General features: G+C 44.1%; 1 long non-coding RNA gene across 2 annotated transcripts; it reads right to left on the bottom strand.

The window, feature by feature from the left end:
- Positions 1-2,822: 2,822 nt before the first annotated feature.
- Positions 2,823-12,291, bottom strand: LOC118367063 (uncharacterized). Of its 2 annotated transcripts, XR_004822069.2 has the most exons (5): positions 12,146-12,291; positions 11,526-11,668; positions 11,302-11,440; positions 8,863-9,068; positions 2,823-8,760 (listed from the first exon to the last, which is right to left on the bottom strand). It is a non-coding gene; the product is annotated as an uncharacterized LOC118367063 (long non-coding RNA). The 2 variants fall into 2 exon arrangements; XR_008090213.1 differs by having other exon boundaries at positions 11,302-11,668.
- Between the last annotated feature and the right edge of the window lie 237 nt (positions 12,292-12,528).

The following is a 12,528-nucleotide window of genomic DNA, read 5'->3' as shown; positions in this document are numbered from 1 at the left end:
AAGTAGAATAAATACCCTGGTAAATGTTGTTATAGACATGGCAGTAACTACATTCATATGAGGACACCGAAGTCTGGATCTCTGTCATTTTTAATAACAATCAATAAAAAATGTAAAAGAAAAGAAAATACTCAGACCCTATGACTTTTTTCACATTTTCTTACGTTACAGCCTTATTCTACGATGTATTCAATTGTTTTCAATCTACACACAATAACACAAAGCAAAAACACGTTTTTAGACATTTTTGCAAATTTATACAAAACAAATCTGGAAATATTACATAACTATTCAGACCCTTTACTCAGTACTTTGTTGAAGCACCTTTGGCAGTAATTACAGCCTCAAGTCTTCTTGGTTATGAACTTCAAGTTTGGCACATCTATTTGGGGAGTTTCTCCCATTCTTCTCTGCAGATCCTCTCAAGCTCTGTCAGGTTGGATGGGGAGACAGGTGTGTGCCTTTCCAAATCATGTCCAATCATTTGAATTTACCACAGGTGGACTCCAAGTTGTTGAAACATCTGGATGATCCATGGAAACAGGATGCACCGGAGGTCAATTTCGAGTCTCATAGCTAAGGGTCTGAATACTTATGTAAATAACATATTTCTGTTTTCACTTTGTCATTATTGGGTATTGTGTGTAGATTGATTAACATTTTGTCTTTAATCCATTTCAGGAAAATAAACTACCATAACAAAAAGTGTCTATATCAGGTCCCACAGTTGAAAGTGCATGTCAGAGCAAAAACCAAGCCACGAGGTCAAAGGAATTGTCCGTAGAGCTCTGAGACATGATTGTGTTGAGGCACAGATCTGGGTACCAAAACATTTCTGCAGCATTGAAGGTTCCCAAGAACACAGTGGCCTCCATCATTCTTAAATGGAAGACGGTTGGAACCACCAAGACTCTTCCTAGAGCTGGCCCCCCCGGCCAAACTGAGCAATTGGGGGAGAAGGGCATTTATTAGGGAGGTGACCAAGAACCCGATGGTCACTCTGACAGAGCTCCAGAGTTCCTCTGTGTAGATGGGAGAACCTTCCAGAAGGACAACTATCTCTGCAACACTCCACCAATCAGGCCTTTATGGTAGAGTGGCCAGACGAAAGCCACTCCTCAGTAAAAAAGTACATGAAAGCCAGCTTGGAGTTTGCAAAAGGTACCTAAAGGACTCTCATACCATGAGAAACAAGATTCTCTGGTCTGATGAAACCAAGATTGCAGTCTGTGGCCAGAATGCCAAGCGCCACGTCTGGAGGAAACCAGCCACCATCCTCATGGTGAAGCATGGTGGTGGCAGCATCATGCTGTGGGGATGTTTTTCAGCGGCAGGGACTGGGAGACTAGTCAGGATCGAGGGAAATATGAACAGAGCAAAGTACAGAGAGATCCTTTATATAAACCTGCTCCAGAGCGCTCAAGACCTCAGACTGGGGCAAAGGTTCACCTTCCAAAAGGACAACTCTAAGCACACAGCCAAGACAACTCAGGAGTGGCTTTGGTCACAAACAGGCAAACACAGTCTGCTTAAACTAATAACACAAAAAATTATATGTTTTCATGTCTTGATTGAAACATTCACAGTGCCGGGTGGAAAAAGTACATGAACCCTTGGATTTAATAACTGGTTGACTCTCCTTTGGCAGCAATAACCTCAACCAAACATTTTCTGTCGTTGTGGATCAGACCTGCACAACGGTCAGGAGGAATTTTGGACCATCCCTCTTTACAAAACTGTTTCAGTTCAGCAATATTCTTGGGATGACTGGTGTGAACTGCTCTCTTGAGGTCATGCCACAGCATCTCAATCAGGTTGAGGTCAGGACTCTGACTGGGCCACTCCAGAAGGCATATTTCTTTTTCTGTTGAAGCCATTCTGTTGTTGATTTGCTTCTGAGTTTTGGGTCGTTGTCCTGCTGCATCACCCAACTTCTGTTGAGCTTCAATTGGCGGACAGATAGCCTAACATTCTCCTACAAAATGTCTTGATAAACTTGGGAATTCATTTTTCCGTCGATGATAGCAAGCTGTCCAGGCCCTGAGGCAGCAAAGTTCACATACTTTTTCCAACTTACATTGTGAATGTTTAAATTATTTAGTCAATATAGACAAGAACAATACAATCATTTGTGTGTTATTAGTTGAAGCACACTATGTTTGTCTATTGCTGTGACTTAGATGAAGATCAGGTCACATTTGATGACCAATTTATGCAGAAATCCAGGTAATTCCAAAGGGTTCACATACCTTTTCTTGCCACTGTATGTCAGTCAGGTGGCTAGCTTCCGGCAGAGACTTCTACTGCAGTAACGTTGAAGGGCTCTGGCTATTTTTACTTGGCTTCTTGCTTCATCCTTCTAGCTGGCTAACGTTTAACAGAGCCTACATCAACAGGAGCAAAACAATTGGCTACTAAGTTCTCATAATAACTTTGCTTTACAGGGAGTAGGCTACACTCGTAGAAAAAAAGGTTCCAAAAGGGTTATTGGCTGACCTCATCGAGAACTCTCTGTGGAAAGGGTTCTATCCGGAACCAAAAAGGGTTCTTCAAAGGGTTCTCTTATGTAGACAGTGAGTGTACTGAGACAGACAGTGATGTGCCGCTCAATGGTGAGGCCGAGGCAGGCTGCAATGCATGCAGGAGGAAGCAGAGGATATATAAATAAATAAATATATATCCCCTGCTTATAATATATATATATATATATATATATATATATATATATATAGCGAGAGAGAGAGAGAGAGAGGAGAGAAAGAGAGAGAGAGGAGAGAAAGAGAGAGAGAGAAAGAGAGAGAGAAAGAGAAGAGAGAGAGAGAAGAGAGAGAGAGAAGAGAGAGAGAGAGAGAGGAGAGAGAGAGAAAGAGAGAGAAAGAGAGGAGAGAGAGAAAGAGAGAGAAAGAGAGGAGAGAGAGAGGCTCCCAAACTTGGGGTCCGGGCATATTTTCCCTAGAGGCCTACATTAAAATACTATCAAGTAGCAAACCATCCAGTTGTAAAAATGTCATACGTTTTTGTTTATATCGGTGGTTACTCATCTTATCCATTACCCACTTTCTTCACCCACTAGATCACTGATATTAATAAAGAATCAGAAAGAATATTTTTATAATTCATGTGTGCTCCACTGATGTGTTTGTGCGGAGCTTGATTAGTAAATGTGAATGCTATGTCATTTGAGAATAGAGATATCTATGTAAAGAGGTGATGGTTTTCTGGAATTCATCATTACAATTAACTGGACAGATGCTAAGTGTCAGTGTGAATCATTTCTCATATTTCGCCACTTTCAGGGGTAGGCTACATGTTTGTAGATCGCGGTGAATGAACCTACAGCAGCCAAGGTGTTTTTACATGTTTTTTTCCTGTTCTCCAAATAGCATTTTAACGTTTAAAAACAAAAAATTGTATAGAAATGCAGTAAATTACTTTTCGGACATCACTAAAACTCAAAAGCTGGTTACGACCCTGATTACAGAGAACAGGCCTGGGCCATGCAAAACCAAAGCAGAAGAGCAATCTGCACACAGACCCCTCCGGAAACCGTTTATCAACTATCATGCCTCCCTCCAAAGTTTTCTGAGCAAAAAGCCCCCCCGACTTATGATTACCAGTCAACTAAACAATCCCTTCTCACCCCCATCGACACCACTTCCACTACCCTCTCCCTGAGCATGTTGCCGGGGAGACTGCAGGTTTGGGGACAGGGCTGTCAGGCGTAATGTGATGAAGGTGGACACAGGCCGAGAGGGGCTAAATCGTAGGAGAAGGGTGACGTTCTTTGCTTTTTAACCATTACAGAGTTTTCATAGAGCTGCAGTCAATTCATTTTATTTATTCTAATGAAGAGCATTAGGAGTGCCGTAGTGTGCCGCGGCGCACATTGATCGCCTCGTTAATCACACTTTGCAGACACTCGCAAATCAAGTTCTAACAGCAAGCACTGAATCAAGGGCAATGAAGCATAAGCTCCTTCACAATTTATGATCTTTCAAATTGCATCTTTTCAACCATTAAATTGCAAGATATCATAAATTTTTATCCTCTCTACTTCAGACCTGGTATTGATTGTGCCGTGTGAATAATAGAATAGTAGTAAATTCAGGCAGTTAGACTAAATTTAAGCCTCGTCTTCCGAAAAGAAACTGAACGGCACAAGGAAGGCTGTTAATTTGCCATTGAGAACAAATACCAGGAGTGATAAAAATGTAAAAGCCCAACAGGGGTTTAAAAAGAGCCGGCTCGGGTGGGCTGCAGTCCTCTGCAACCTTGACTTCTTCTCTCTTACTTCACTAGCTCGGAAATGCCAAAGCACCTCCAAGGCCTTTTACTTGCCATTTAACAAAAATAGATGAGGAACCTGATGTGCTGCAGAATTAGAATGAACTTCACATTCTGGAGATGACGGTGGATGGATGGTGGTAGAGGAAGCGGAGTCAAGTAATGGTAGACTAATAGTGTGGGTGCGTGGGTGGTACAACAAAATAACATCTGTCACGACTGAGACAACATGACACTGATCAGATCACTTGTCACAGATAGGATTCAAGGATCCACGTGATCCGAAAATAGCAAGCTCCCACAGGAGGGGTGAGGAGATGAAGGAAATGGTCACACAGTAGCTGTCAGTCTCCAGAAGCAGCAGTGGCTGCAATTCATTCCATCCACTCCAAAATCAACTTGAAAAAGTTGCCGGAAATTCACCAACTTTGAACAGGCACAAGCACAACCCTTATTCACGAACGGAGAAGTTCAGGGCTTGAAGAGGGCTAGAGTGAAGCCATTACATTTAACCTGACGAAAGCTGAAACGCTTCTTACCTGCCCCATACTGTTCTCAGGAATTGACATAATTGTTTTTAGATTACATCTCAGTCACTCCAAGCTGTAAGGGACACACTTGTCAAACAATATAGTCAGATTAGCTCTTTCTGATTGAGCATGTGGAGTATCTATCCAGCTCCTTTCATACCTAAGAAAAGAAACAAAAGCGCTGTTAAAGTGACTCAATTACTGGGATAAAGCAGGAGTGACAAAGCCAGCCTGTGGGTTCTAAAAGTGAAGTATTAACCCCTTCACATCTGTAAGGAGAACAACACGTGTGCTATGATTTCAGAAGGAAGCATGCTGGTACAGGTTCCAGGATCAGACAATGCCTAGAAGACCTGCCAGTCTCTGCCTCTCAGTGATCAACTCGAGTCAAGTTCTTCTCCCCGCCTTCCCCTGTATAGCTGGATACCTGTAGGGTTCCCGTGTGAATGTGAAGACGAACCGTATCTCACATCATATTATTGCAAGGGAGGCTGCCTCTGAAACGTCAGCCCACAGCGAGACCTGCAAAAGTCTCTTATGCTCCCAGCTTCTGCTGCAGTGTCGCCATAACATGCACGAGACCACAGTCATGAAGTGATATCAGACTACTTTGTGGCATTCAATTGCTAAACACGTGACTTGGGCTCCAAGCCAATCTGTGTCTCACAACATCTGTATCAGGGACTGAGCGGCTAACTTCCCGAACTAAAAAAGTGACCGAAAAAACAAACGCCCCAAAAACTAGCCGCTTCAGAGACAGAGGGGACATTAGCCATATGCTGCTGGATGTTGCTCTCTGTGGTGGGCATTAAAACCGCAGCAGCATGGCCAACAGGCATGGAGGACGGGGCTCCGGGCTGCTCCACTGGAAGTCCAGCCAGAGAGTGCCAGAACCAGCCCAGGGGGGCAGGTCACGGTCCTGGCCCTGGCAGAGGCAGTGATGGCCGGGCAGATGAACTCTCTAGCCCTACCCAGGGGCAGACTAATCACCAGAGGAAATTACACGTAAGGAAAGCAAACCATAATAAAAAGCATAAAAGCTCACAAACATTGGATTGATCCGACGATTACAAGCCATCTGGCTTGTTAAACTCAATCTGCTATCTCACCTGAATACACACAGTTTGGTTTTTGTCGTTGCTATCAACGCTGAGCACTTCTGCATCTGCAGGACAACTGGAAGACCTGGTGACGAAGATGACTAATACTTAAGGCTTGCTTGTGCCAGAGATTCTGTCTACACCAAGTGGAAACCAGCAGACTATCACCTGTTAACCTTGACCAAGAGATTACCAAAAACTACACCCGGTGAGGAACTGAATACAACGAAGAAAGATCTCATACAGCCGATTCAGGAAAGTGCACTGACCCTTGGTACTTCACTGTGATTTACAGTGAACCTTACTATGGTGACTGCATAGCGCAGTAGACGTTGTGTTTCCTCACAATGAATCAAATAGATAAGTGGTCGCAGACACGGGAGCCTGGGTCTTACTCCTGTCCTGACTGTACAACCACATTAACAAGCAACACAATAGCACACTCAAAAAACAAACATGTACACAGGGCCAACAAAGGGTGAAGCTGCGAGGTTTGACAACATCAAGCCAATGACAAAATGCAGCCTGACAAGCTTTCACGGGGCTGGTTGAGCCACAGCAGATTACAGAGATCTTTTATCTTTTTATAAAACGGAGTGCCGCATTTAAGTGCCAATGACTGAGAATACAATCTGAATTGTAAAGTGTGTCACAGCCGTTGCACGGAGCTGTAGGGCAGTAATGGTGAGAGTAATTGTGTGATGACAGTTTCACTGCACAGTGGCGTTCTCTGGGACGTTGTGCTCATCCCTGACAGGTGATACAGCAACCGTTGGGAATAGGGATGTCTTACAGCAGGAATCTTCCCTTCACAAACACACACCCCATCGTATCTGCAGCTCTGTCAACTCCACTCGGCACATGCTAAGGCATTCCAATACAGCACTTCTACATACAGTAAGTTCATTAAGTATACTTCTCCGCAGCAGCTATGTGAAATCTGGGAGCATCACGGGGGAGATACATAGGGAGAAAGACCGAGCCAGACAAGACACAGGACTTCTTTCAGAGTGAAGGGCACAATTGCTCAAAAAAATCAAAACATGCCGTCAGCGGCTCACCTAAGCAGCAGAAAATGCCCCGACAGTAGAATACATTAGCCAGGTAATTGCTCAGACACAATTACCTTCTGTGTGATGAGCTTGGCCACACGTCTCTGAGGCGTGGACGTCGATAGTCTCAATGTCGTGAGCATCGGCTGGGCTCAAATCAAGGGCTCTACAGTCGGAGAATAATAGGATGTAAAATGGGGGAAATCGACAATAAACATGACATGTCAGACAGTTGTGTCTGAAAGTCCAGTGGCGCCCCAAATACTCACTTAAGACCAGACACAATTGACATAGTGGAGTATTTGTTACATTAGCCTATACCGTATATACTTGTGTGGAAGCACACACAACATCTTTCACCAAGCTCTCTATGCAGTAACCCCACAACTTTTTTCTTCTTATTTTTTCTTCTTCTATCCAGACAGTTGATATAGCTGTCTAGACACATGAATACATTAGTGTATCTGAGTGTCAGTTTGTTACAGAGCTCCGGTTTGGGCTGGAGCTCCTAGTTAGTCGTGAGCCTGCAGATCCAATGCGAGGGCTCTTTGTGATGCATCTTTGTGTGGCTAGCCGGTGTTAAAAAATGCCATGTCTGTGATCTGATGAGGATCACCTATATCAGACTAAAAGGTGATTTCAGAGCAAAATTGTTATCCGAAGTCACGCTGCTTGCGCCGAGAGCACATTTTTCCAGCATGTTAACAAACATGTAATTTCCATAAACACGTCCGGTAATTGACAGCTTGATTCGGGCTCTGCCAGGGAGCTGACAGCTAGGCATGCAGGCCGTGGCACTGCTGGGCTGTTTTAATGCTAACAGTACCTTACCACTAGCGGCTCAGGGACATAATGAGCTTCACAGGGCTTTGTGAGGATTAGGCCACCTAACCAATTGGTGCAAACAAAATCTCCTAAAACATCCCCATCTAATATGCTTTATTGTATTGGATCAAATAGATTAATGCACCGCTATTCTTAATTACACAGTGGAAATTGATCAACCCGAGAGGAATTCAAAAGACAGGTTTTTAGCTCTGTGTGAAGTGACTGAGCCTTATAATCAACAAATCAAACATTGATGAGCGAGTCAATGCTATACTTTCAGAGATGTAGGGATCCCACATATTCACACAGGACTGCAATAAAGTATGTTCGGAGTTTAAGTCCTCTATAGAACAGAAACCCGAACTTAAAGGAAAGAAGGGACTGTTGAAAGAAACCCCATAGAGAGAGAGAGAGAGAGAGAGAGAGAGAGAGAGTGCACAGTAATATCTGGTCTCTCACAGCAAAAGCATGTCGCCTCGATATTGGCACTGAAAAGAAAGCTCCACGGTTACAGAGGAGGGTGAGACGACAGTGCAAACAAGAGGAAAGAAAATAGGAGCCTGATAAATCTGTATTGAACACTGTCTGAGGAGTGTTAATACATATTAATGGTGACAGGAGGATTTGCAAGTGAATACACTGGCAAAGGGATTAAACATAACACCCACAGAAGGGGAGGTCTCATCACTCCCATTCTGGCGTGGGACTCGAGCTTATCTGATTCATCCCCAAGCACACAGCCAGCAAACACTAAACCCTTATCTCTCCACTGGGCCTCTCTGGAGAGTTTACAATTTCTCGCTTCAATGGAGCCTGAGCTGAGCTTGTTACCACGACAAAGGCAGAGAGGTGGCCTGGTTGAGAGCACAAAGCCCCCCCTCACCTCTGAACGGACACATTTCCCTCTGATAACAGACGGCTTGTTGGACAGCACCAAAGTATCCTCCTTATGGCGGACACCATCACCTGAGGAAGGGAGACATGAACAACATGAGCAAACAAAAAAGCTGCAAAAGACCAAAGTTATATACAGTTATATACATCAAAAAAACAAGACTTGGTGTATACTTAAAACATGAAGGTGTCCTCCAAATGAATGAGTTGACTTTGGGGAAGAGAGGTAGAGAGATGAAGCCAGCAGTGTCCTGGGGTCCCATGCTGCCTGTTACCTGTTCGCCTCTGTCAGGTGCTTGATATGCTATTAGGCCTGGATCACAAGGGTCCAATGGTAACACAGAGGTTTGTCTCAGGAGAAGAGCTGATTCCCTTGGTCCCTAATGGTATTAGCAACCGTCATAAAAAAAAACATAATTCAATTACAAAATCCACAGTCAGTTAGATCCACAGTCTTTCAGGCCTTTGTTGGAAGTGCACCCTTGTTTATTTTGGGTTACTTTTTGATTCAAATTATTTTACTTAACCTTTATTTAACTAGGCAAGTCAGTTAAGAACAAATTCTTATTTACAATGACGGCCTAGGAACAGTGGGTTAACTTGCATTGTTCAGGGGCAGAAAGACAGATTTTTACCTTGTCAGCTCGGGGATTTGATATAGCAACCTTTCGGTTACTGGCCCAACGGTCTAACCACGAGGCTACCTGCCACCCCTACCTGCCTCGTATCGTACGGCTATTGGCTATTGTCTCTGGCTGTCTCAGCTCAACCTCTACAAGCAATATGCTTTCCTAGTGCGCCATCTAAATGGTAGGAGTTGTGCATTTGATTTGGTTGTGTACCTTTTAACTAGGCAAGAACATCTTGGATTGATACTTTCTCCCAACCAAGCGTGAATACCAGTCACAGCAATTTCAGCCGACATTAAAACAGTCTTGCTGAGACAGCTTCGGGCTTTGTTTTCTTGTGCCCTGAAGAAACTCTATTTTCAGTTTTACTTGGCGCAGTAATTATCGGCATTGTTGGTGAGAATAAAGAAAATAAAGTGCATGAATATGTGCCGGTCAATTGGATTCTGTCAGTTCAAGCTGAATTGGGTCCACATGCAAGCAGCTTGCCAGCTTGTAATAACGATGGTGTTTGCGTGGAACAATTTCCCCTCTAAACAGCTCATCAACAGGAGAGAGAGAGTCTGTCACCCGGGGTACGGAGTGACACATCTTCCGCGCCGACGTCTGTTATTAACATGTCTCTTAAGACAAGCTCAATTATCTGACACTGCCCGTAATTTTCCATTCCTTTTCTGGCACAATGTAAAGTTCCTCTCCTTTCTCTTCCAAGCTGGTCGTTTGGATTCGGAAAAGACTGATATAAGACATGAGTGGGAGGAAGAGAAAACTGTGGGGAGAACATCTGGAAGTCAAAGTGAAGTACAAACTTGCTCTGTTGGCCAAAATCTTCTCTTACATTTTTTTTGACATGTCTATGGCCATGAGGTTAGCTGGTAAGCCTTTAATAATGCATCACTCTGTCCTGTACAAATTAGCTACCTTCAAGAAAGATGTATTTAGACAGCCACTGAAAAGATGAGAACGGCACCACATTTTTCCAATCTCCGGTGTCCATTGTTCTTTCACACTTCACAATTTAACGGGGGGTAGGAAAAAAAACTTGCCATAAAGTTTCAATGTGTCTATTGGATTGTTTCTCATTTGTAGGGAGCATAGACTTACCCCGAGGAAGAAGGCCCGTGAGCATTGCTCGCAGCAAATGAGAGCACTAAAACGACAGTGCTTGCGATACTTTTACATTTCTGTTCTGCATGGCTTTAAGTGGGAGGGCCCGGGTTGCCGTGGGAACGTTAGAGGAAGTGGTAATGATGACAGCTCTAACTCAGTGCAGGTGCAGTAAACCGTGGCAGGTTGGTCAATTGCCCAGAACCCATTACTTCTCCCTGGAGACTAACCATCTAATGTGCTAGGTACCTTCTGCAAAGGAGTGACCTATTGTCAACAGAGAAATCTCTTTCATTTTAAAGAGACTAATGTAAGAAACAAGGTTACAGGGACAGTAAAGTGCATGTTAGACATGGTAGAAAAAAAGCTGAAGTTTGCTCTCAAGTACGGTAGTTTACATACAAATGAAATATTAGGCACAGGCCTCTATAATTTCTTCAGACTGCATATAAAAGGAAGAGGTCTGCAGGCAAACAAAGACAGTGTTGCAAATACAGTAAATCAACATAATACTAGACAAGAGATTGTACCCCCTTTTCAGCTGTATTGTAGATTGGTCTACTGGCCAGAGGCAGGGTCATCTTCCTCAGCCTGTGGGCCCAGAAGACAACTCTACCCACCATTCAGCCGTTCAAAACACAATGTCACAGATGTAATATTCATTACACTGACTCTTCCTATTCGTGAGTGGCTGCTTTGAGGGAGTGTGCATGTGCAGTATACGTAATGATGAGGGAGAATGGGATGACCTTGGGAGTCAGATACATCTCTGTGCTTGTTTCATCTGCAGACAGTCACTGTTTGACCACTATGCACCGCAATGCGTTCCATCCGCCACTTGTAACAATAGTGTAAATGGGACTAAAATTGAGCTCACCTTAGAGGCAGAGTGCAGTCCTCTCGAAGGCTGAAAGCCCAGGGTGAGCCTGGTTCCCAGCGGCAGTTCAGAGTCCTTGTTTTGCTCCCCGAGACAGAGACGTGTGTAATCAGAGAGAAAGTCCAGCACAGATTACAGTCTTCAATCAGCCAGGGAGGAAAATGATATGTACATCATTGTCGCCGGTGCACATCTCCGGCTCTGTCAGACTGCATGCATATTACCTGTGTCAAAGCTGCCAGGGACATGACGAGAGATACTGAGAGCCATCACGGCTCCGCCACTCAGAGGGGCGTCGAGTCTCGTCGCCTCCTGAGTCCGAGCCACCCGGCCGCCGTCTGTCTCCATGGGGACTCCACGCTGACCCCTGGGATATTGTTGACACCGTTTAATGTACATTTTCACAGACAGAAACTATTCCGTTCCACACTAAAATTGTTTTCATCAAGCTGAATAGTATTAAAAGGCCAGCTCTTGCCACTTGCGGGGAACCTAGAACACATACATAGAGGGCTTGGGGGCTCCTCTGCATTCACAATTTGAAAAATGTTCATGCTTGATCTTTAGCATCAAAATTACTTTAGCTCTAGAATACAGAAGGTCATCACCAACCACAGGGCATCTGGCAACACTATACTGGTAGCAAAAGGAGGAGAGGCATAGCATCCATCCTACACCCACTGAAAGTTAAAGGGTCATGGAATACAATACATTCAAATCTAGAACAAATATCTCAGAATCTATTCGGTAAGAAACTAAAAACACTCACAAAGCACAGCTTTAAAATACTTGTGAGATGTCACTTAACAACTCTTAAACAAACAAGGATGACAAAGAATAATACCATTGAAATTCCTCCTTCCCGTAAGAGAACAGCGATGCAAACCAGCAATTTTCCTGAAACAAGAAAGCACCTAATTAGACCCTGTGAATAACACACCTCGCTCTGCTGGGGAAAGCTAGATGAAACAATTGCAGCTGGGCTGTTCCCCCGCACAACTACAACCCCACCCCCCTTCCCTCCTCCACAGTCTGCATCTTTCAATTTAAACATCCACCCAGACACCTCAGATAAACGTTGATGACAAATAATGGCAGGAAACAGGAGCAAAACAAAGTGCAGAACACGGTCGCCGCTGGTGGCCACTATCAGGTTTGCATAATAGCCCCCCTGTCCCACCACAGGTATCTGTTCACCTTGAGGAGGCCAGCCATAAACACAATGTC

Source organism: Oncorhynchus keta, chromosome 34, assembly GCF_023373465.1.
Source record: "Oncorhynchus keta strain PuntledgeMale-10-30-2019 chromosome 34, Oket_V2, whole genome shotgun sequence".
Taxonomy (NCBI): Eukaryota; Metazoa; Chordata; class Actinopteri; order Salmoniformes; family Salmonidae; genus Oncorhynchus; species Oncorhynchus keta.
Note: the sequence above shows the minus strand (reverse complement) of the source record. Positions and strands in the feature narration are given on the sequence as shown.